This window comes from Oculina patagonica, chromosome 8, assembly GCF_052425735.1.
Source record: "Oculina patagonica isolate OP01 chromosome 8, crgOcupat, whole genome shotgun sequence".
In the NCBI taxonomy this organism is placed as follows: domain Eukaryota; kingdom Metazoa; phylum Cnidaria; class Anthozoa; order Scleractinia; family Oculinidae; genus Oculina; species Oculina patagonica.
In genome coordinates, this window is record NC_135765.1 from 6,398,704 (window position 1) to 6,424,467 (window position 25,764).

General features: G+C 39.3%; 2 protein-coding genes and 1 pseudogene across 3 annotated transcripts in view; 2 read left to right on the top strand and 1 right to left on the bottom strand.

The window, feature by feature from the left end:
- The window catches only part of LOC144662989 (uncharacterized), a 220,762-nt gene that overhangs the window by 55,375 nt on the left and 139,623 nt on the right, over positions 1-25,764 (top strand). The window lies entirely within an intron of this gene.
- Positions 3,169-11,295, bottom strand: LOC144663033 (uncharacterized; annotated as a pseudogene). Its single transcript, XR_013572566.1, has 6 exons — positions 11,212-11,295; positions 7,628-8,015; positions 7,030-7,210; positions 6,011-6,228; positions 5,179-5,454; positions 3,169-4,277 (listed from the first exon to the last, which is right to left on the bottom strand). The product of XR_013572566.1 is annotated as an uncharacterized LOC144663033 (transcript).
- LOC144664122 (uncharacterized) overlaps positions 12,452-25,764 on the top strand; it is a 152,936-nt gene continuing 139,623 nt past the window's right edge. Inside the window, exon 1 of the mRNA XM_078525249.1 lies at positions 12,452-12,542. The gene's annotated coding sequence lies outside the window, so the exon portion shown is untranslated. The remainder of the gene's footprint in view (positions 12,543-25,764) is intronic.

Below are 25,764 nucleotides of genomic sequence, written 5' to 3' on the forward strand. Positions count from 1 at the left end.
AAAAAATCTAAGTCCCCGACGGGAATCGAACCCATGGCCTCCCAGATACGGGCCTCCCATGCTCGTGTCATGTTGAAAATTTTATCTTCACTATTTATTACCGAGCTTAAAATTTACCATCTTTATTATTTACTACTAGTATACCTATCAGTAGTGAATGCTGACGTGCAATGTTGCCTTTTAAGGCCGGTTCTCATATGATCGCCCCGATCGTCTCTGTCGCTTCTGTCGTTTGCAAAGTCTGAGGCGATTGGAGCAAGCAAACTTTTTGAAGCGACAGAGGCGACAGAGACGATCGGGGCGATCATATGAGAACCAGCCTTTAGATATCACGACGGCTGCTGCTGTGCAGCAACTTTTAATTGCATGTGAAAGGGGTTGTCAGGGCTACAATGTAGTTATATGTAGTTGCTAGGGTCTAATTGCTCCAAAGTGGGTTAACTTGACTGTGGACAAAACCATTAACTTTGGTTTAGTGCTAACCCTGCTTTAAGTAACTGGACAAAGAACTGAGTGAAAGTAAATCACAGGTTAATTTTCAATAATATAATTTAGTAGCAATCTAATAGACCATTTTACAGTTGTCTTCTTAGCGACGTGGTCTTTGAGTGGAAGGGAGGCTGAAGTTGACCTTGTTGTGATTAAATTTACCTAGTTAGCATGTAAAATGCATTATTAACATATGAAAAGCAGAAAGGTTTGTATCAAAGCAAGGTCAGCTACAGCTTCACTTGCACCCAAAGGCAAGGTCACCAAGCACACAACTGTAAAATGGACTATTCTAGGTTTAGGAAGGTATGACGAGCCGACAAATGTACCCAAGGGGTGTGATAGTTGGCACTGGCTGAATAAAAAGGGATGTGAACTGGTTTTATAAGGTTATTTGAGTAAAAGAAATGCATAAAATATAAATGAGTTAAAGTTCAACGCAACTGAATCAACTTTACTTCAAGACAAATGTTTTAGCATGAACATGTGTTAAAACCAATACAATCCTAACAAAGATTACATTACAGCTTTTCTAAAAGAATCATATATAAGTGATTGGCCATTAGAAATAGGGGTATTCTTCCCAACTCGTATAAAATGAACAATAAAAACAAGAACAACAACACGTGAACTAAACATGTAAACTGGAAGGTTATGTCAAGTAATGTCCATCTGCATTGCCAAAGCACTAAACAAATGATCCTTTGAGGTTAAAGTTTATAATCCCTGATTGTAACTGAAACTTATGCCTTGTACATGATAATCAAAAGTGTAATAATGAAGATAACATTACAATAGGCGATTGGCCATTAGAAATAAATGTAGTCTTCCCACATTGTAATGGTCCACTCTTATAAAATGAACAATGAAAACAAGAACAACTTATGTGAACTAAACATGTAAAATGGAAGGTTATGTTAAGTAATACAATACAATACAATACAATACAATACAATACAATACAATACAATACAATGTTTAATGTGGTCATTACACTTAGCTATGGTTTCGATGCGTCCGGCAGATATGGTTAGCAAAATCTGCGGGAACGCACCAGCTAGTTTACAGGTAAGCCACAATGAAAATAAAAAATAAAAAAAATAAAAAAATAAATAAAAATAAAATAAAATAAAGTGAATAAAATTCTTCAAAGCTTTAAAGCTTTAAATATGTGCGACGCATTTCCTGATTAAAAGTGAGCTAAAAGTTATAGAATATATACAATTATTTAATTAAAAATTACAAATGACGACTAATATCTACAGCATTTAACGCCTTTCTAAAGGTTTTATAGCATATTGAAGTTCTGGCAGTGTCTGAGAGGCTATTCCATTATTTGGGGGCGAAATATCGCCAAGATTTGAGTCCGTGCTTGGTAGTTTGCACTTTAGGTAGATTGAGAATATTTTGTCCTCTTAAGTTGTAGGAAGAGTTTCTAGGTTGTATCAGCTCACGCAAGCAGGGAGGGCTAGGACCGTTTATTGTTTTGAAAATTGAGCTAGCAATTTTGTATACTCGTTGCTCGGCCAAGGTTGGCAGGCCAAGAGCTTGTAGAAGGTCCCTGTAAGGGGTGTTCTTGTCCTTGAAAACAAAGCGAATGGCCCTTTCGTTAACCTTCTCTAGCTTTGTTGCAGAGGTTTTGCTGCAGAAGTGCCATGTCTCTGCGCAGTAATTAAAATGCGGAGCAATAAAAGACGTATAGATTGTCTTTCTTATTTCGTACGGTAGCATTTTCTTCATACGCTTTGTACATTACTTTTATAAGTAATGTACATCTCCATTGCAGAAGCACTGGACAAATGATTCTTTTGAGGAAGAAGTTCATAATTTCTGATTGTAACTGAAACTAATGCCTTGTACATGATGATAAAAAGTGTAATAACATTGACAATTAGGATCTGCAATGTTTCAATATTTTGTTTAGTGTATAATGGACAGGATGTACAGTACTCGGTTGTTGTTAGTGTAAGTTATGGTTGCATCCACACTTAAAAACATCTCTGTCAGGTCTGCTTCTGTCAGCTGGCTAAACTTTTTGTCTTGACCTGACAGCTGTTTGTAATTTGAATAGAGGACTGAAAGCTTGGCATCAAAGATGGTCAGTGTTACGTCTTTTATAAGTAGCAGTTTGTGTTCTGAAAAGGAAGAAATTTGGACAGAAATTCAACAAACGTGCATGATTACTCGAACATTCAAAACACAGAATAAGATTCTCTTTCGTGAAACATTCAGGCAAAACTACGCAAAAGCTTTTTCAGAGCCTTTTAAAGCACTATAGTATGCTTTGGTGCCTTAATAGTTAAATTTTAGTTTTAAAACAAACGTTTATCGAGCAAAAGCTGATCTTACCTTCTGCCCCAGAAGAAAAGCACATGGCAAGAAACACGGCGTGCAAGGCATTGTGGTTGAATTTGTGGCTACAGCGCAATGCATTGTGGTAGAAATGCTTGCGGCTCGATTCCCTTGCCGATTATTATCTGCTGACTTCGCTCAGTCGCTTCAGGCTCCTTCGCTGCGTCAGCAACAAAACTTGATGATTTCGACATTGCTGATCCTAGCAGTATGCAGGACGCGTGCCACATATCAACCTAGTATATGGCCCAGCTCAACAAACGAGTCTCTCGTAGCTCAGTTGGTTAGAGCGCCCAACCGGTATCTGGGAGGCCATGGGTTCGATTCCCGTCGGGGACTCAGATTTTTTCTTTGTCCCGTGTCATGTTGAATATTTCATCTTCAATATTTATTACCGAGCTTAAAATTTACCATCTTTATTATTTACTACAGAATAGTACATGTTTCATGTTAACCTTTGGGTGTATGTATGGAAATCATCTAACTATTTTTCAAGATTGAGATAGTTCACTGTATTTTTAGTTCTTCTTTTTTCTTCACCTATGTTGTGATATCAGTGTATTCCTATGCTAAATGTGGCCATTGAAGATCCATTGCTTCTAAAAGAAGTGGAGTTCATTATAAGATCTTGTAAGATATTTGATAGAAATTCCTCGTTTCAAACTTCATATTCTTTAATGAAGATTTGACAGGTTTCAACGAGTGATTTGAAATCTAGCAGTCACCTGTTTTTTTCCTGGGTTCCCTTTTCCAAGATTGTTCAAATACAGTCGAGTTGGGGAGCAAGGATGGCACAGTGGCGAGAGCGCTCGCCTCCCACCAATGTGGCCCGGGTTCAATTCCGGCCCGGTGCCATATACTCACTTTTGACAGGAGCCATAATCGATTATGGCTCCTGCTTTTGACTCATCCACCTACCAAGGTCAAGCTGTTTCGTAAATGTCAGAAGCCTACGTAGCTTAGTGATATGCACAATGTACATAACAGTATTTGTCTTATTCCACTTTCAATAAGGCCCTATCTACTCGTTTGGGTTTTAAAAAGATGATATCTGGTTTTAGAGTATGACGGAAAAAATTACATTCTCCGGTTTCAGTCTAAAGTGCTTGAAAACAGGCCATGTCCAGCGGCACATACATATTAAGCTTGTAAGCAGAAAGGGTATGCGTTCCCCCCCCCCCCACCAGGGGCGTTTCATTTTATTTTCATTGCCACTTTAAACAGTGCCTTTTATTTCCAGTTCTAAGAGTTGCTTCAAGCCAGTTGATAATGGCAAATCTTCCTTGACTTCTTCCCACAGTTCCTTGAGGACATTGACAGTGTTGATCTCTTTTTTGCGCAGCTCCGCCAGCACAGCTTTCGCTGGTCAGTCAGCTGGTGCTTCTTCATTAAACGGGCGAAAAACACCGACAAAGTCTCCACTCCACTGATAGCTCCTGGGGACAAGTAAAAAAAATAATTAATTGGAATATTTCAGGATTGTAAACTAGTAAGAGTAAAGACGAGGCACCTGCCTCGTCTAGATTTTAACTTCAAATTAGAAGAAACACGTTCAGGTGAGAAAATATAAATCCCCAATAGAACCTGACTGATTTTTCTGAATAAATACCTTACGAAAATGCAAAAAATAGTGTTACAGAGCTTCTAGATTTCAAAATTTTCTTTCCAGGCCCCGCTAACTGATCGTACCGTGCCTTCGACACATAACTTTTGCCTCGCCTTTGCCAAAATTCTGGCTACGGCCCTGTATTTTGGATAACGTTCATTAACAATGCGCGGAAATTTCTATAGAATATTTGTTCTAACGTTCGGCTAACTAGCTATTAGCATACATACCGATGGATACTTTGAGTACACCGCGAGTCTCTTCGAAGATCAGTTCGGAGATGCGATGTTAACGTTATATTCCGCACCGTTAATTAAGTGTAGCGTTAATTTCCGCGACCCTAATTTCCATTATGTTGGCCCCAATTTCTCGATATAGTCCATTCGTTTTAATCTCCAAGGAAAAAGAATTATTCTATCAGGGTGGAAATCTACCGGTATCACTGAATCTGTGAAGAACGTTCGAAGCGGTCAGATTCCTTCGCTTACTGTTGACCCATACGTTTTGATAAAGTATCACGAACACTGTTTCCGTCTCGGATTATACGCCCAGTATTGAAAGAAACTTGTTCCTGTTGTCTAAACAAGTGTTATTTTTTGTGTACGACGCATTAATTTCCTTCATTTTGGAATGTTACCCTCTATTTCGCGTCTTTTATTGGGAAGTAATTTTTCCTTCGATTCGCGTTTATTTCAAATACCTTAATTAACACAAGCGTTAAGGTACGTTACCTTCAACCATTGCTTCCCTCTCCAACTGATTTTTCTCTTGCTGTTTACGAATTCGTATGAAGCTTTCAGCAGAAAGCAAGGCAGAATCTAGGATGTCAAGAGCCGTTTGTTCCACAGCAAAGGACGTCTTGTTATCCTTGTATGTGTAGTTTTTAATAAAGTAGGTCCTCTCGCCGGGACCACCAGTTGCTAGGCTCGCCCTGTCAAAAGCTTTCCTTTTGTCCTCTTCAGTTTTAAGCATGTCAAGGTAGGTGATCACAGTCACTGGAGTATAACCTGTTAATTGAAATAAAACGCATATCTTAGCCCTGTCAACCCAACCCATCAGTAACGTTGAGCCGTACTCAATCCTCCTTAGGAAGAAAGATTGCTACTGGAACATTCACCTAAAACACTAAAATCGTTCATAAAAACGTTTACTTGAAACCTGACATAAACAATGTTGTTAGTACAGGGATCAGTTTCACAAAAAAGTTTGTATAAGGTTCGCATGTCGTTTTGGTAAAATGTACAACCACCATCTTGGATATCTGAAGACTGAAATCAGTAACGCAAGTTGACTTGAGTCGGTCTGTAAAAACAAAACAAAACAAAATGAAAACAACAACAAAAACTCGCCCCCAGGCGTCGTTGCTTGGTCGTGCGTGGTGCGCTTTGTGTTATGAGACGATGCAAATGGGAGGGTGGTGGCTCCCTAACCATCTTTTTCCGCGCATCCTGTTTTCCCGCCTTACCACCAAATGACCAATCGGCGCCTGGGAACAAGGTTGAAAAAATAATAACGTAACAAAAGGATTACTTCGTTTTTACCGTTGATTAATAAAGCTATTACCATTTGTCTGAAAGTGGCTCCTGATCTTCTGAAGGATTTCTCTGTAAGTGCCTTCCTCCAATCGAGGATCGTTTGCCTTCAAAACAAAAATCACAGCGTGTGCATATTTAGAGAACGCTGGAGGTTTTCTTGCCACGGCGACTGGCTCCTGATGTCCATCGCCATGCTGCTTTCCAGGGTTGTCATAGTCTCTTATGACTTCTTCTCCAAGGCGAATTCTTTAATAAAAAAGAAGCAGAATAGACTTTGCCAGACACCAACACGACTAGAACCGATAGAGCAGGATTGCAACCGTGGACAGCTGTTTCGCTTTTATTGGAGCTCGTCAGCATGGTGTAGCAAATCTAAATGACGTTAGCTAGAAAGTTAGCTAGAAAGTCGACGCAAATAAGCTGCACAATATCCCATATACTGTATCAATAGTTCGTATAGTGTGATCGTCCGTCACCAACAACAGTTCTTCTCAGAACTACTCTCACCCGGACGATCACACTATACGAACTACTGATACTCCTGGGTTCAAACCATTTACTTTAATACTGTATCAAGTTCCGTACTTTGAACTCACTTGTTTCCCCGAATCACGCGCTGCCCTATCACGTGTTTTGGGGAACAAGAAGAACAACGTGTACGTTGATGTCTCGCAAAAATTTAAAGATTTTAAGATTCTTTTTAGATTTGCTACAACATGCTGGCGAACTCCAATAAGAGAGAAACAGCTGTCCACAATCCTGCTCTATCGGTTCTAGCCCCGGGTGGAGTATAGGCCATTGGAGACCTCTGTTCTCCATCGGCTTCTTTCCTGGGGTCAATTCAATAAAACATTTACAAGTGTAATTTACAAGTTTAGCTTTTGTTCTCAACCTCTAAAACAATAGCAACACTTGTAAATGACACTTGTTAACGTTTATTGAATTGACCCCTGTGCCAGCCTTCCCAGTTGTGGTCTGGATCTGGCCGCAGTTGACCCTCACACTACAATAAACAAATGACTAACCCATAAAACACATTACATGTACCTTCCCGTCATTATGTTGAGACACTCATCAAGAAGCTTTTCGTCGCGCGCAAAGAATCATCTGGTGTCCACCATCCGTATTTTTTTCTGCGCGTAGTATTCTTCCAGAATAATATTGCCCTCTCCTCCTGTTCCTTGCTCAAAGGCGACCTGAGGTTCTCCAATAGCTCGCTGCAACGTGCCTAGTAGAGCCAAAGAAATCCAAGATTTAATTTATAATGAAATTCTGATATTAGAAGGGCAAATACTATACTCCTTAGATACATTTTACTGTACTGCAGTTTTGCTGATTAACCGATTGCCCGGCTGTGCTCATGGTATATGCCAAGCGTAATAGTAAAACAATGAGCAACTCTGGTAGAAAAAGCTGTGGTTCAGGAGACCATAATGTAGGGCCAAGAAAAACAATTCAAGACATAACTTAAAGGGTTGTATGCGCCTAACAACACTAAAAAGTCGCAAATAAGGTGCGCTTCCTCTTCCTCAGTCATTTGCAACATATATGCAACTGATAATGCCCGTAATGTGGCGTTTTGCAGTCGACCAAGCGCACAAAGGAAATTTCATTTGACTCACAAAATGCAAAGACCTGTTCTTACCCACAAAACTGTTTTTTCCCGAACCTGTTGACCCAATTAACGCAATACGCACCAAATCAACGTCATCCACTTCCAAATCACGGAAAGCTTCTTTCGTAATTCTGGGGCACTTCTAAAAGTCGTAATTCATAAGCTCGCTTTTAAGTTTGAAAAATCGTGCTTCTTCCTTTTGTTTTTCTTCCTTTTCCTCCCTTTCGCGTCTTTGGCGATCTAATTTTCTTCTTTCTTCCTCGTCTTCAAGTTTTGCGCTTGCTTCCGCGTTACGTAACGCTTGTTGACGCTGTTTCTCCATCTCGTCAAGCAGTTCTCTCATCTTCCCTTCATTTTCTTCTTGGGCTTTTCGCCGACCTTCCTCACTCGCTGCGGAATCTTCACTGCCTGAGAAACTCTTAAAAACAAACATACAAACAGATAAACAAATGTATGGTTTTTGAAATAACAAGGAAGCTGTAGAAGATTAATTAGATAATAGCAAGATGAGATATGATAATAACTTGATTATTGTGTCAAATCATCTACCATACTACTACACGCTAACTGGGGACACTTTACTTTAATAAGCAGTTTTCAATACCCTACCAAGGTCCTACAATTTGGAATTCTCTCCTAATATCGATCATTGGTTTGACAGCTTTTCTACTTTTAAGAAAGAAATAATTGAATTTTTAATGAAGTGAGTCTGAATTGACCTAGCCGCACATCCTCAAACATATTGATAACTGAGGTGGCCTCCCCTATAAGCCTGGTGGTTTCTTGGAGATCTCCTCGCCCTACCATACTGTTAAAGTTGTGTAAATATTAATTATTAAGTGGCTAACAAATGATGATGATGATGATGTTGATGATGATGATGATGATGACCTAACTACATATCAACGATTATATAATATAAACAACCGATAAAATATGCTTCTACAAAAGTACGCTCAATTATTATTGCGCGCAATGAAAAATTTTGTATACAAAATGCTCAAATTTTTGTGTGTGCTTTGCAAACCTTTTTCATCCCACCTAATGCTAACCATCCTTATTCCTTTCTGGCTTGTTATTACCTATTTGGTAAAATTGTCAGTTCAAAGCATTTGTCGGAAATTTGCCTCTTTGGTCATCTGTTGTAGTGCTCATCACTTAGTTAAAAGCTGTAGTTTCCAGACATGTCAGTCAGATAGAGAAAACATATATCTCCAACATATGATGTTAAAAATGCCAACTGGCTGGACGCTGACCTGTTAGCTAGTCAAAAAGTGAGGTCAAGGAGTTGAACTACCAAGAACAAATCCAGCTTGTGCTAGGATGGATTGGGACCCAAGACCAACACAATAAAGCACTCTCGGCCACGTTGCCTTAATATTGCATTCTTTTGGAGTTACCTTTGATAAATTTTGCACATCTCAAAGAGGACAAAGTTATTGCGACGTAGCTCCTTTAATGATATAGCTACGACGTAGAAGTTCAAGTACGGGAGGACAGAGGACACCTTTTTTTGCAGGGAGGATTCGAGTCAGGAATCGAGTTAGGAACCAAGTTAAGAACCTAGTGAGTAATCAGATTTGGAACCGAGTTAAGAAATCCAGATTAAAAAACCCGAGCAATCGAGAGTATGAATCGAGTAAGTAGCCGTAAGATTCGACTTAGAAATCAACTTATAAAAGAACCCGAGTAAGGAATCGAGTTAGGATCCGAGTTGCGAATCGAGTTAGGAACCGTGTTAACCCTTAATATGCTGAAATTATTCCCAAAAACGCGTTTTTTTAACCGTTAATCGATTTTCTTGGCTCTGCGGTCCAAATTTTCTCTAAATTTGCTAAAAATACACTTTCTGACAATGCAGGAAGATTTTGATGTAATTACCATGTAAAAATGTACAATATTTTACTTTGGCGCGTGCGCATAAGCTAAAATTTGGACTTTTTTTTTTGCTGAACCGTTCCGAATTTTTTCCTTGCTCCTTTCCTTTTCGTTTTTCTCTGCTTTCTTATTCTCTCTATCTTTTACTCTGTGCACCCCTTCTACTGGCCTGAAAAGTTTTGACCTGAATCAATGGAAAACCCTGGAAAGGAGATCATGATCAAGTACGGGTGTTTTAGCACCAATTTTTCACCAAAAACTGATCACGTTTTTTTCGATTAGCTCTGTCGGAATGCAGTCAATATTGAAGATGGACAGTCCTATGGAAAGATCTATCCAAGCTCTATAAGATGCAAATCACAAAAATCTGCTGACGTGTAAATTGGTGACATCATAAGTGGCAGAATGGCTATTCCTCCAAATCCCGGAAAAAAACCCGGGCTTAGCATGTTAAGGGTTAAGAATCGAGATAGGAACCGAGTAAGGAGTAGCCTGCGTTGCAGACGACCTAAATCCCTCAGGCTAGGTTAGGAACTGTGTTAAGAAACCAGCCAAGATTAGGAACCGAGTTAGGAACTGAGTTCAGTAGGAACTGATTGCGGAACAGGATATAATTGACTTTGACGAAATGCCATTTGAATGAAAACATTCCGTTCTGCCTGAAGAGCACACAATAATGATCTAAAGATCGTGAGGCTAACTCGGTTGCTAACTCAGTTCCACAATCAAAAGTTTGCTTTTGCCGTGTATGAATCAAGAACATTCCAATCTGGATTAATCAACGAAGATCGTGCCCTCGTTTTACATGTCGATTCAGCTGTTAACGTTTGCGATCTCAGCAGCTTTTAAACTTCACTCAGCATAAAGTCAAGGGTTTTGTGATTGAACTGAGCTACGAGATTAAATTGTAAAGCATCACATAGAGTCCGGAGACTATCTAGTCACTTCCAAGTTTGGCATACATCAGAGAGTGCACGGGATCGGCTACAATCATATTGGTAACGCAAACACGCGAAGTTATCCCAAGTCGGAATGGGTTTAGGTTTGTACCAAACCAACATATAAGAAATGTCTTAAGAAGGAAAATGTATGAAATTGTCGCTAAGATATTGTGGCTGTGGTCGTTGAAACGAAAGGCTGTCAGTTTTGTTTAAAGGACCCAAAGCTTATGCTGCGAGCGTTAGTTTTTCTGGGAAAAATATTACCGAAACGCGTACGCTCGTATTCTAGTGTAGCTAGAACTTTGAGCGTTTTGCAAAAATTTTTATTTAATACCTAGCAACTGTGATGTATGTCTTATTTTCGTAGTGACTAGGTAATTTTTATATGGAGAAATACAGAAAATAAAAGCTCGCCCGTGAATGACTCAAATCAAGCCAGTGACAGCACAAACAGCAAGGAGTGCATCAAAGCGGCAAGGTCAACATGTAGGTAGGCATTTTGGTTGAAAAATCTTTCGAATTTCCCAGGAAAAGTTAAATTATTTCGTGTACAATCTTGTTTACTACAGTTTGAGATTGGAAAGCCTGCAGTTTCAAAGTGAAAGTGTCAAAGTGATGAGCAATTTTCAACGCGCTCGAACAATTTTAGCCTGATTCTCAGACGGTCCGAGTTCACTCGCACGAAATACCAAACACCGCACTCGGACCGTGAATTAGTTTACAAATATTTTGGCAAAAAGTCGCCATTACATTACATACATAGCTACAAGCAGCCTTAGATTTACGGGTACTTACATTGTTCGAGTTGTTGTTTGCCATTTTAAAAGAGGTTTTCCCTTGCAATTTATATGACGCTCGCTCGCTTTTGCAAAGAATTTCAAAAGCGGAAGTGGGTCTTCCGCGAAGTCGCGTGACGTATTAATTCCAAGAAAAAAAACGTTCTCTTCCCCAGACTCCAGAAGCATGCCTCTGAAACAACAACCCTTACCCCTTCTTGCTTTGTGGTTAAATTATCTCTCAATGTAATCTTACAGACCCTTAAAAAGGTTTTTAAAATTTCGGGAAAATCAAAAGAAATCTGGATGATACTTACAACACTCAACAACGCAGAAAAGATTAACTAGAAACAAGTAACGGAATCGAAGAAAATTCCACAAAAAGAATAACAATTCGTAGAATATGGATTAGAGAAACATAATGTTCTGTATTCTCGGATTCAATCTTTTTGTTCAATTTATTAATTTGTATTGTTTAATTTTCATTATTAAACGTATTTCTCTTTTTGTTTCCCTTTTGCGATTTTTTGTTCTTTTTTGGTTTTTACGATTTGATTTACATTTTTCAATGCATTTGTGTATCGTCTTTTGTTTTCGTTTATCTTTTTTAAATTACTGGGTAATTCTGTTTTAAAATTATGTTCAGAAATAGTAAGATGGCGGAAATTACCACAGATTACCAAGTTCCCAAATAATTTCCAGACGTGAACAATAACGAGAAAATGCAGAGAAATAGTTGGAAACCAGAGTATATAAGTTGGTTGCCTAGAACTGCCGTAAAAAACTTATGCCTTTTCATCAAAATTATTACTTTTTTTTTAAATAAATTTTTATTTTCATAATTAGGATAATATTAAAGTGTCCCTTTTCTTTTTTCTCCATGTTTGCCTAAAAATAAAGCATTTTAAATTCGTGACGGTTAGCACTCTTTCAAACAGCCCAAAAGGATCGACCTCATTACCCGGTTAGCCTACTGTTGCACCTCGGTTAGACTAATGAACACTCCTGTTCGCCCTATTTGCACTCTGGTAAGCCTGATTAGTACCCCTGTTAGCCTGTTTAAGTTTAGCTTTCATTTGTAGGCGAGGGTAACAGGTATTTCAGAAGCCGCGTGAACGAGCGCTTTCCAAAAGTGACGTGAATCCTTTGTTTGTGATTACCACACGACTTTTGCGTTACAAAGGACACAGCAACAATGACATCACGTGATGTGGATTCTTGGACACTGAAGTCACTTGAAGGGAAATTTGCCGCCGACCGTGTTCCGTAAGAAAGGAAGAAAGAACCGGGAGAAAGAAGTTGTTCCCTTTTGCAAAGAGGAAAATGATGGACCAAATCTTCAACATAAAGGTGAGTTTTGTGCAGAATTCTGTCACTGCTTCTGCTAGCTGTGTAAAATTGTCTTCTGGCTGAGCTGTGTTCAAGTTTCCAGACGGATATCGCAGATACCGGATTCGATCTAAGCATAAATTAGGGCATGGGACATCCGTATTCAGGATGAAAAAAATTATGTGCGCCGATCGTCTTCTAACTCGTTTGTTTAGTTGTGTTCTTAAAAGAAAAGAACTCTTTCTTGTTTCTTTGTAATCACGGGTGGAAAGTTATCTTGAATTGCCTAAACCAGTGGACGTATTAAGCATATTATGCCGAAGCAATCGCTCCCCTTCCCGGAGTAAATCCATTTTCCAATGGGTCACAACCGAGTTCGAGTAAGATTCGAGTCCCAGTCATTGGTTTTGTCTTAATTGTTTAAAGGATGTTCATATGCACACAGTTTATTGGCCGAGGACGAAACAAAGAAATGTCTTGATCGACACGAGTCTGGTTAGCCAAAGTCGGTTTTGGAATTTAGGCATGCAGAGAATGGCGTCTCGATTACATTTGTAGTGTCGCATTTACTTAGTACAGTTAGTATTGACATCTTTCTCAGGTTAGTTTATCGGCTGAGCGCCTTCTTTAATCAACGCTTTTACAATGTGAACCAGTGACACAAAGTTCGTAACTATACTTTTACTAGCAGTAATGACTATATTAGCAGTTGGCCTGCGATGGAGGCGAACTAAATCCCTAGTGTAGTGTTTCTTGGCTTCTCATTCTGAACACGGTATTATAGAATGGTTCAATTTGCCAAAACGGTTCCGGTTCAGTTACATTTCACGGCTGCTCCTGACAGTTTAGCAAACTCAAATAAAAAAAAATAAAGAACAACTTTGTTCCGATTTTAATTTCTTCTGTTCATTAGTCACGAAATATTCCAGTGAGAATAAATATAGTGCGTGCATGGATGCATGCATGAATTAAATACAGTAAGCTCACGGCTCAGACGGATCGAGTTACGCCAAGACACGCGCTACAAGTGTCACGCCAACGTAACGTTGAGCCTGTAGCTAGCCATGTGTTTTCTGTTTTTGTTTATCAGCACAACTACAAATTGAGGAAATGTAGTTTTGTGCACATTTTAGGGACTGTCCCGTTCACTAAGAAATGGACGGGGTTTGGCTAACCATTAATTTACGAAAATATTCCCCGAAATGAGCCCACCCCCAGACCCCCTCAAACTCAGCATCGTCAGAAATCGCGGACATTGGAGTCGCCGAATTTTGATGCATCGTACATTAACCGGTCACGAAACTTGCTAATAGCCGCTGACTCTAAAGCCTGACTTTGGGCTCATATACATCCGATGATGATACACAAAAATGCGGTTTACATAGAGGAATATTTTATGAACTAGGGAAACCACTAGTCAAAAATGTTACATGATAATAAAACTGGAGCAAAAGATCTTTCAAAAGATGTCTTTTGGGGCAAAATTGGAGCAAAGACGGCTGAAATATCGTAGCTAAAAGACAGTGGATTTTAGTATTTCAACGTGGACTACCGCATGGTGTTTACAGTTTGCGATTTTTGTGGTTTTCTTACGGCAAAAATATTCATCAAATCTAATCGAAAGGAGAAGTAAATCGTTTGGTGAGTTAGATTCATGTATAGTTTTTTCAAATCTGCTTGCACATTTTCTCGATCACATTGAGTTTGCCGATAATAGCTGTTTATAAACTACTGTATAAGTTTTCGGTTTTCGCCATACATTCCTCCTCTATGCCTTATAATTGTGGTCTCAAATACTGTTCGCAGAAAACGTTCATGAATACACATTAAATTCGAAATCTACACTTCATACATTTTCTTTGTAATCCCTGCGTTCGCTTCTTCGGTCAATGTATTGCGTGACATAGTAATCGGGGAATCGGATGTCCGTGATTTCTGGACATGACGCAAAAATCCTTCCGAATGTAAGCCCATGGGCTTATAATTATTAATAGCTCTTAAGGTGGCTCGTACCAGTTTTCAGGTTTTTGACTGTGCGACGTTTGGAAGAAAATGGCCAAAAAATTAATGAAAGATCATAAGAAAATTTTTGTATAATTAAATTACCCATTGTGTTTTTGATCCAAAATACCAATAATTACGTCATCAGTGGTTACCATGGCAACGATAGGCAATGATTTTAAGGACCCCTTTTCAGCTTCCGGTGCTTATATCTTGAAAACTAACTCGATGACCCCCATTTTTTTTCTCGTGATAACTTTTGGCACCTGAAAAAGAAACTGTATAATTATTTTAAAAAAATTCTACGAAGCGGATTTTTTGCAAATGCAAAAAAGGGCAATTTGTTAATAATTAAAAATTCCTTTCGTAGAATTTTTTTAGATTTTTTCTGGCGTTTCCTTTACATAAAAGGAAAATATTAGGGCAATAAAAAATGGGGGTCATCGGGTTAGTTTTCTTGCTAAAGCCTTCGCGAACTCAATAATTCCCACGCGCGTTTCCGCGCACTTTAAAATTTCGATTTTAAAAGTTTGGTATTTACTCATGCTCAGTTCTGACTACCGCTGATCTTTGCGGGCGCATACACGCGCAACACGCGTGGACTTCCCCTCGCTGACCCTCGCTTTGTCTGCGAAACTTTTCGGCTCAGGATTTCATGGGATTTACCCAGTTTCAGTTGGCGCCAGTTGTGCCTCTTAGGTCTTACTTTTAAGTATTTCTTTGTCTGAATAATCATGTGTTTGACAGCGAACTCAAATAAGCTGAAACGAAAAAAGTGGAATTGAGTCACGATCTCCGACAAGATCGATCGTAGCACATGCGAATTCGCTTTTGTAACTCGAGTAGTGAGATCCGAAAACATTTTGACTGACGAAAATTAAGTTGACTTAAAATGTTCTTGTTGAAACAACTTCAGTTGAACGCGGAATTTTTTCTTAAATTGAAGAAAAGCAACCTCGCATTGGGCCGCCATGTTTGTTTTCCTTTTCAAATCTCGCGCGTGACTCGTGGGTATGAAGCGTGACGCGCGCGCTAGTCACCAGACTTCCCACGCAAGAAAAACTGGTACGAGCCACCTTAAAGAAAGATATTTTTAACTTTTCCGATGTAAAGCTTTCATTGTAGAGCTTGTTTTCAATCAGTCAATCAATCAACCAATCAATCAATCAATCAATCAATCAATCAATCAATCAATCAATTTATTGTCATGGCGTGGGATGAGGTTGCCCTCTCTATCCGAGCCAGAGGCTCATGTAAAAAGCGCATGACAATAATTAAAAGAGAGTATAAAAACAATGGAAATACAATAGTACAACTAGTTTTTGTATTTCACGTTGCATGAAGAATGCTCAGAGACCTGTAATGCCTCTGTAATGCTCGTTTCACGGCTGTAGAACTTGTTTTGGGTTTATGTTTCAAGGGTTTTACCATGTGGTATTCTTGTAATCACCAAAAAAGATTCACCCCAGTACAGTATCCTTTCAAAATAGAAAACCAAATATTTTGGAAACGCAAATTTTCACCATAAAATACGACCCCCGTATATATGCCCTCCCCGAAAATAAGCCCATCTGAGAGGGACGTTGAGTATATACAAGCCCAGGGTTTATTCGAAATTTTACGTATCTTTTCAAGTCAATTTTTTGAAAGGGCAGGGGGGGGGGGGAGGCACTTGAGCGAGAGAATTATTTATTGTTACAAAAGTTTTGTTAAACCTCGCAATTGGAAGTTTCCATCTATGTCTTTTTCAAACACAACGAATGCTAATTCTGCCAGTGCCACTGCAGTTATTTTTGCCGCCGCTGCCACTGCCGCTTCCGCTACTCCTCCTCCTCCTCCTTCTACCATTACTTGTACTACATCTACTTTTATTTTGCAGTACTGTAATCAAATGGTCATAAGCTATTCATATTCATGATTTAATACTATGAATTCATTGTCAGTATGCTATTCATAACCTTGCCCCGCACTGAATAACACGTGGTTTGGGGCTGGCGCAAGTTATACATGCGCAATAACAATTTTTTTCAAACCAACGGCTCCCCCTAATAAAATTCACCATATAGCTTTACTAAACTCCCCAAAATCGCTTATCGCAAGATACCTTCTTCAATCATTCTTAATGGCAACGGCTCGAGATTTGTAGTTAAGAAGGACCCGCTCCACCTGAAAGGCATACTTGTTCAGTGTAGTAGCGTCCAGACTGATTACTCAGTATCTTCGTTTTCCAATCAGAGATTCGATATTTACGAAGAAGCGTGATCAATTACAACAAGGAGCCCAAAAGTGTGACCACTTTCAACGTATTCACATTCTTCCGTGCAGATTTAATCCAATCAGAAGTCAACCGTGGAAGCTGTCCTCGGCTTTTGATTGGATGATGACCGCACGAAAGAATACGAATTAATTAAAAGTGGTCACACTTTTGGACTCCTTGCTGTAATGCTTGATTACTGTATTCATGAGTTTCTGCAAATTAGCTGCTACACCCACACAAACAACCTCATCGTAATAGTTCATGTTTTAATAATGTGACTGTACCTGCTACTGACAGATTCGAGGTCGAAGACCGGAAAGGCAGTCTGATCGTTAATCAGGTATCAAACTTAGGTCGTACATTTAAAACTATAGTTATCGAGGTAGAAAGGGGTTTCCCAAGTTGATCGAACTTATCGGCGGCATGTATGGCGTTTGTTTGTTGCAAACTGAACTGCATGAGCAGTTCCATAAGATCTGATCTAGATATCGTTCCAACTCAGTGTCATAGTCAGGTCGCTTAGCGCAATTTTTTGGAGAAATCGTTACATGGTTGATAAAAGCACCAAACTCTGCAGAATGATTCTTTAAAGACTTTTAAATAATTTTATCCGTGGCTCCACCTGAATTTTTTTCTTGCAATTTGCAAAATTTGCTAAACATTTTGACCACGTACAAACTCTCAAGCACTGCTACCGCGCCATTTTGAATTGATGCAATGAAAGTGGGACAGAAGGAAATATTTCTTCACTCCGAAAGTAATTTGCAGTTTTATGCTTAAATGTTGCAAATATATATATAAAAATGAAGACATTGTTGAAGTTTTTGCTAAAATTTTAATTTTTAGATGCAGTATTCTAGAATGTTTATTATGGTAATTATATATGCGTTTGTAGTTTGTGGCCGCCGAGGGATGCAGAACATGCTTAAAGAAGCCTTGAAGAAACGAGATTACGCACAAAATTTGGCCAAGGCAGCTTCAATAATAAGAAAACATATTTCCAGCCACGAGGCATATAAATTTAATGGATCGTTTATATAAAATAGTCAAGAAGTTAATTTTCAATGGAGACGGTTTGAGAAAACAAGATAAGCATAAGTCCAAATTATGCCTTACCATTGGTCAGCCTATTGTCTACAACAAAAAGAAAAAAAAGTCAAAGGAATCCGATACAGAAACTGACAAGGCACTCATATTATTGATACGAGCGTGAACCGCCTCTGCCTGTCTAGACTTACTTGAACACACATAGATTGACGAGATGCAAGCGGATCATCCAGCATTTACACTAGTTGGGAATTTCTATTTTCTATGCCAGGGTCGCAATAACCTGCGATCTTTCTCCTCCCGCCGCAAAAAAAGAACGCCTGATCGCAGGTTAGGGTCACAAAGCTTGAAAAGTGAAAAGCAGAAGCCATGTGCGAGCACTTTGATGAAGATGGAGTTTTACCCCCTTCCTGCCTGCGAAAGGTCTGATTACTGTTGGTGCCCTAGACAACCTTCAAAAAGCTCTTTTCTTGGTACCGGCATCCGTCTCCTCCAGTTTCCAACTGAAAACCAACCGGGTAAAAGGATACCACCAGTTACGATTCTTCCATGTGTACCTAGAAAGCTCTCTGTTTTCATTGTAACACTTGGCAGGCATTTAAAGAGGAAACAGAAACACTTCCCTATTTAGCCTCCCGTCCGAGTGAGTCCCTTTATTCCGACTTTGAGCACTTCCGAAAAACTGACCGGCTGGTTATCATCGTTTATGACAAAGAGACTTCGTCCTTGTCAAAACCAAACTAGGATTCAACTTTTAAGTTCTGTCTAGTATATAACATTTAAAATCAAGCCTGAAGCCGCCGCAATTGATGCTAGGGCTAGGGAACATGGAAATCGCGTGGTTTTCTCTTCAATTTGTCAGCTTATGGGTAATAAATGTCGGGTACTCTGATAAATCCCTGTACAAAATAGCGACGGACACTCCCTGAAAAATCTAATTGACCGCTTACGAAAGAGAACATTGCAGAACAGCTTTTGTGAATTTATGCAAATTACCTAAAAACGTTCCTGTTTAAATTGCAAGAAAAATAAAAAAAACGAATGGAGCCACGGATAAACTTAAAACAAGTATCGAAAAGGGGCTGCATGCAAAAATTGGGACTTTTATCACAAAATCTAATCGACCGCTTACGAAAGGACAATGCGGAACAGCTTTTATAAATATATGCAAATGAGCTAAAAACGTTCTGGTTTAAATCTCAAAAAAAAAAAATAATAATTCGGATGGAGCCACGGATAAACTTAAATAAGGTATTGAAAGGAGGCCGCATGCAAAAATTGGTACTTTTATCACGCGTGTCACGATTATTACGCTAACCGACCTGACTATCACTAGGGCTTTCCACAAGTTGCTCGAGATTTCCCAAAAAGTTGCTCGTAATTTCTCAAAAAGTTGCTTAAAAGTTGCTCCAAAAATCCAAAAAAGTTGCTCGTGATAATAAAAGTTGCTCGAAAGTTGCTCCAAAAAATCCAAAACGCTGCTTCTAATCACGAGAATTTCTCTAAATATATGCTAATTTCCCTTTGAGAGTAAGATTTCTCAGCAGTTTTATACAATTTTACAGCAAAAGAAGTATCTAAATAACATATTAAAGGGGAAACTTGTTAAATAACAAGGATTTCTTTAACTGAGAAAAATCGTGAAGATATCAATGACGTCATGTTTGCTGACGAATTTTGTAATGTTTTAATTCAAAATGAGCCGAAAGTTGAAATGTCTCCAGATGTTCCTCGAAAGTCTTCGGTAAACTTCGTAAAACTTCGGAAACGTTCGTATTGCCTTTGAACAACACTCGGATAATCTTCGGAGATCTTCGGTCTGGAAATTGCTCAAAATGCGACAAGTTGCTCGAAATGAGAAAAGTTGCTCGAAGGGGAAAAAGTTGCTCGAATCATGAAAAGTTGCCAAAAAGTTGCCGAGCAACTTGTGGAAAGCCCTAACTATCACTGTCATCGCACGTCTTTAAAATAAACGATTGCCATGCAATGAAAGCAGTTAGTCGAAGTAATGGAAGCATGTAAATGTAATCATCTTCTGTACAGACGTTTGCATGTTAGCGATTTGCATGAACTAACAAAAGCTTCAATCGTTGAAATACCATTCCATATTTTACGTTTGACAAATAGTTATCTAAATTTTTGCCACTTTGTTTGGTCCCATGGCCTTCCAATAAGTTGACTACTGAAGGGAACATTACCTGGAAAGATAGAAAGTCTCCCAGTCTAAGACCAGTCTTCGAAAAAGCGTGTTCGCATGAATTAATGTAAGAAATAAATTCGCATCTAATTTCACGCTTTCAGATTTCACGCCATAACATGACTTAAGAAGGTCCAGAATGATAACATGTTGATTTTTCTCAATATCGACACGAAGATTTGCTGCAATGAGTATACTTAAACTAGTTTATCTGATAGCTTGTGATTGACCCGCTGACTCGAATAAAACGAATCAGCGGAAACGTTTCAGTCAGAGAAATATGTCTCCAGGGCGTTATAATTTAAAGTTACGAACAAACGAGATTGATCATCTTTACACCCCTCTGTAACAGACCTGGTGACACCTGATTTTCCACCAGGTTTTCAACACAAAATCGACCAGGGCAGTCAAAAATCCACCAGGTTGATTACTTTTTTTCACCAGGGAGGGTGATGATATATTAAATCTAACCAATTGTTGATGCAAACTCTGTGAGCCAGTATGCAATAAACTTAGCGGGGTTTTCGTGCACAATTTTCCGCACCGATGTCGTTTAAGGGCTGTAGATGACACCGTCGTTTTTTTTTTTCGCATTACAAGTACGTAAACAACTGAAGTAACATAGAAACGGCAAACGGGCCGTTTTGAGATCCCCGTGAGTTCTTTGTATCGAGCAGTGAATTACCGCCACTAGATCCCCAATGCGTCAAATTTAGCAAATAATTGTCGCAATGAGCCAACGAGTCTCCCTACTACTGACATGGTTAGTTCACCCTTGGACTAGACTTGCCTACAAGTCGAGCTCAGCAAGCGCAAAGAGAGAAGAGCACACAGAGCGCGGAAACGAGAAACGAGAAGCGAACGACTTTTAAAAAGTCTACCCTTGGGCTTGAAGCAGTCGCCGGGGTTATATTCCTAAAAACCTCTGAAATTCTCGCATGCACGGTTTTGTCCATCAGGACATCAAACAAGGCACGCAATGCATGCAGAGGCGATGACGAACAGAAGAACAAATTCCGCCAATAACCGTGATGGACTGACATCATCGCCTGAAAATGATTACACTTCCTTTTGATGCATGTTACTTTTCCAGTTCTTAGCAGGATTGCAGGCAGGATTTGAAACGACGGTTCTTAAAGATGCAAACGACGAAACGACGGATCTGAAAGATGCAATCGTGTGAACGCCGAAGATGTAAGCTACTCGGGAGCTCTTCCGCTCACTTCGCTCGCGTAATCCTTCTCGAGAGCCTATTCACAGGCTAGCTACTCGGGGTCCTCCCCGGGAAATTTTGAAAAAAATAGACAGGCTGAAATCACATTTCGTGCGTTTTAATTAAAGGGAGTTTCATATGCAAATAGGCACCTAAAAGTAAACTTAAAAAACCACGATTATTTCTAGACCTTTTCAGTTAAAATCAAAGCGTCTTATTTTTGGAAGGGAAACTGGACGCGCTTCACCAGGCAATCAACTTTGCACTCGACGAATTACACCTGCCAAAACATACATTAACGACTTCAAAATTCCTAAACTGCGCGTCGAAGGACTTTGAGAAAGTCTAGGTAAGCGTTAATTCAGCCAGATATTCGAAAGTTTTTCAAAGAAATTGGAATATTTTTTCGTGGGATTATAATTATTTTCTCGACTCCCTAGTTTGAACGTCTATCTAGCCCTGCTAATCTGAATACAAGTTTAATTACTTTTCCAGATGGTAAATGGCATAAATATTTATTATCAAAAGAGCCTAGCGTCAAGAGACAGAATCAGCGCCTCTCCACTCGCGAGTGCACCAAGATATATTCGCGCGTTCCCCAAGGTGAGCCTGCTCGCAGGCTAAAGACAGATCCAGAGGCTGCCTAGCACGGGCGCACCTAAATTTAATTGAAAAATGTTCAACATTCCGGCCCTTATTCGTTGATCCATTTTTAGAAGGTCAAAGCATAAAAAAATCTAAATAAGAGAACCGTTTGCTTATATTTTTTCTTTGAACGTGTTCCAGTGAATCGATGTTAATAAAACTTGTTATCCTGAGATAAATAATACAATTATGTTTCATAGTGAAATTGACTCACTACACTCAGGTATGTGCACTTTGCTCATCTCCAGACTTAGGTAACCCATAAGCCTAGCAGTGGACAGCTGTTTAGTCCTCATTGGGACTCGTCAGCACTGCGTAAGGCATAGTGGATAAGGGGTGAAAGTTCTTATTTATCCCAGTGATCTCTCAGTGATCCAACACTTGTGGTAAACAAATTGGAACTCTGGAGACAAGCGCACTAGTAGTCTTAGACTGCCGTTGGGGGTAGGTTAGTTTACTAACCGTAAAACATCGCAAAAATAGGCCGTCCAGGAGCGAGCGAATAAAGTGTGCACTTGTGACCCAAAGGTACATAATACAATTATTGCTGCGAAGCCTTAGCGTAGCAGCACACTATTTGTGACTGTCCATCTGGGGACTGGGCGCTTTATATCTGCGACTCAAACTCGATTTTAGACTTTTTCATTGGAGATGATTTTGAGTACATGCAGTACGTATGATCAGCGGCATGTAAAATGTGGAAGCTGCGTTTGTCGTTTGTGATGTGTTTTTCGCTAAAGTGATGATGATTTCGCTAAAGTTTGCGATATACTTTTCGCTTATTTAAGGAAATATTTTACTTTCTGAGCCTTTAAGCGCGAAATACAGCAAAAACTATGAAGATTTCCGAAAGCTCCACGAAAACGTTGGAATGGAACCACCCTGCGAGCAGAGCCTCTTTTACCTTCCTGCGGTTGAGATTTGGGAAGTGGAAAGAGGCTCTGCGTAAATCGTGTCATTTCTTTGAAGTCGCCGCAGCCCCAAAGTTTGGGCTGGTCAGCCCGGATTAAACCGGCTTTTGCTGCGCGGGCATTATTTTTTTAACAAAGAAACAACTGCAAGCAAGGCTGACCATACTACGTGAAAAATAGGCTTTGCGAGACAACACCACGACTGGAACCGATAAAGCAGGATTGCAACCGCGGACAGCTGTTTCGTTCTTATTGGAACTCATCAGCGCGGTGTAGCGAATCTAAGGGTGCGTTTCTTTGGGAAAATCCAAAATTGGATCATTGATCTCAGATCACACGGATACTTTGCTCCCAAAGAAACGAAGAATCCGAAAACGGATTTTTTGCCATGACAACCCCGTAAACACATTTCGCACAGAACATAAAATATCAGTACAAATTTTTTTTTCGTCGAATGTATCTTAGCTAAAATAATTTAAGCATACAAGATCTTTTACAAAAACCACACGTCGAAGTAGATCTTCTTTAGCGTTAAGCACAATGTGGCGAGAAAGCATCTGAGAGCGAAGAATGATTGCGAAATGATCAGTGCAAATTTCACTCGTGACAATTTCAAAAGGATACAACTTCCGTAGGCACACAGTGGCTGTTCTAGAAAACCTGTATCCCATTTAAAATGATACTACATACCTATCTGAAGCTACCGTTTCCTTTTATGGTGAAATATACTTGTATCAGTTTGATCGAATTAAATAACCGCCTAAAACTTTCCGTATGGCAGTGTTTACAAAGAGCGAACCTGTATTTTCACAGCAAAGACCGCTGGGCCAAGGTACTTTTTTCGAATCCTTTCCCAAAGAAACGCACGGATCATGAATCCTAAAAATCCGGATTCAGATATGATCTGATGCATCTACTCGAAGTGTGGATTCTTCAGATCATTGATCCAAGATTAATCCATTTTCGGATATAGGTAAAGAAACGCAAAATCCGTTTTTGGATCAAGAATCCGGATTTGGATTTGGATTTTCCCAAAGAAACGCCAGCCCAAAGAGCCAACGCAAATAAATTGCCCAATAACCCGTACACTGTATCAAGTTCCGAAATTTGAACTCACGTGTCCCCCGAATCACGCGCTGCCACATCACGTGTTTCGGAGGACAAGGAATTCAAAGTGTCACGATGGAGTCTCGCAAAGCAAAATAACTTAAATGTGGTAGGCACAGCCATTCCGAACATTTAAGCGCATGGACAAAACCATGCTAAATAAAAGCACAGCATATCGGATCTGAAAAGATCTACGGTCTAAAAATATGTAAAAGTAAAATCTCGTTTTCTCGCAAACCAAGAAGAAATTTCACGGTTAAAAATCGCAGATCTCTACCATAAAGTCACTAATACGACCTCAAACAGTGCTTGACGTGTTTTTACTGAAGGAACTCAGACGCTTTTTGAAGAAAAGAACTTGTAAAAACAAACACTGTTCACACTGTCGTGTACGATCCGACACGCCATTCCGCGCGCGGATGCTAAGATTAAGTGGTCCTCGCGCAAGCTAAACGCGCAAGCATCGCGTAGTCCTCGCCATGCTCAACAAAGATTTGACACGATTCTTGCAGAGCCCTTTGTTCTCAAGTATATCAGTGGAAAAGAAAGGGCTCTGCTCGCAGGGTGGAATGGAACGAGCTTTGGGTTTTTTGACATCATGATAATTGGTGTTTCTGATGGCTTTATGTTGATGTTAACGACAATTTCCGACAATTTTCCCGAGCGCTATACGATAAAACAGACCAAAAATACTGTTCAATTTCATTGAAACTTCGAAATATGTTTATTTGGTTAAAAATTCGAAATTTCGATTCATTATTCAACAACATCAATGTTCAATATTTCGTCACGCATTCCCGGGTTAAACATTTCCTCAAACCTTTGGTCTTTTCCCCCGGCATATGAATGAAATTTTCGTTCAAAGTGGTATGTCTCAACAAAAGTCTATTGCAAGTGATTGTCTGTCCAAGCTTTTTGACCGTGAGACATTTGGGCATTATTTTCACTCAATATGTAACAAAGTTTACTTCGCAGCACTTGACTTGCTATTAGCAACTTCTAGTATTTAATAGTGAAATGGACTAGTGGGTTCCTCAGTGTGGAGACGAGCAAAATGAACATACCTGTGTTTAGTGAGTCCATTTCACTATTAAAAATAATTGTGAGGTATTGGATACTGTACATGTCCAGTGGTAATATAATATACGTCCTCTCCAATGGCAGTATAATACAGCATCCGCTGTTTATACGTACATTAACTGTGATCTTATCATGTGTGCTAGTTTTGTATTCCGCAATATTAGTTTTAGTTCGCCTTCGACCTGAGAACTCTCCTTTGTTTTTTATGTTTGCATTATTAGTATTTGCGGTGAACGTTTCAATAAAAACTGTTCATCGAGCCGTTTAAAAGATTTCTGAAAAAGCGCTCAAAAAGAAAAATTACCCAAAAATTATAATGGGAGTGATCCGAAGAAAAAATCCAATTCTTTGAATCGCGATCACGAAAATCAACAAAACTATCACGGCACCGAAAGATAAGTTATATACTAATTAATTTTGATTTTGGCGTTATTTTAAAGTGTCTCGGACCATTGGCATTGTCATGCAAAAAAATACGGTTTAAAATATATATGCGATTTGTTTGAAATCAAACACATAAAAAACTTGTATTTTTTATTTGCAGAATACCATAGTTGGAAAGACCTTGGTACGTGTATTAGCCCTTTGTGCGAAAATCTGATTCGTGTAAAACTCAAGTTCTACTGATTTCGTGGTTTTTTGTTGATCGTTGCCATGGAAATATTAATTTCGCTTAGAGTAAATTATATCAAACTGGAAAATGACTAAGAAGGCCTTTGGACCAAAAAAGATTTTCAAGAATGCCGGCTGGGGGCCCCCACTTTTTCCGAAAAAATAAAGACTTT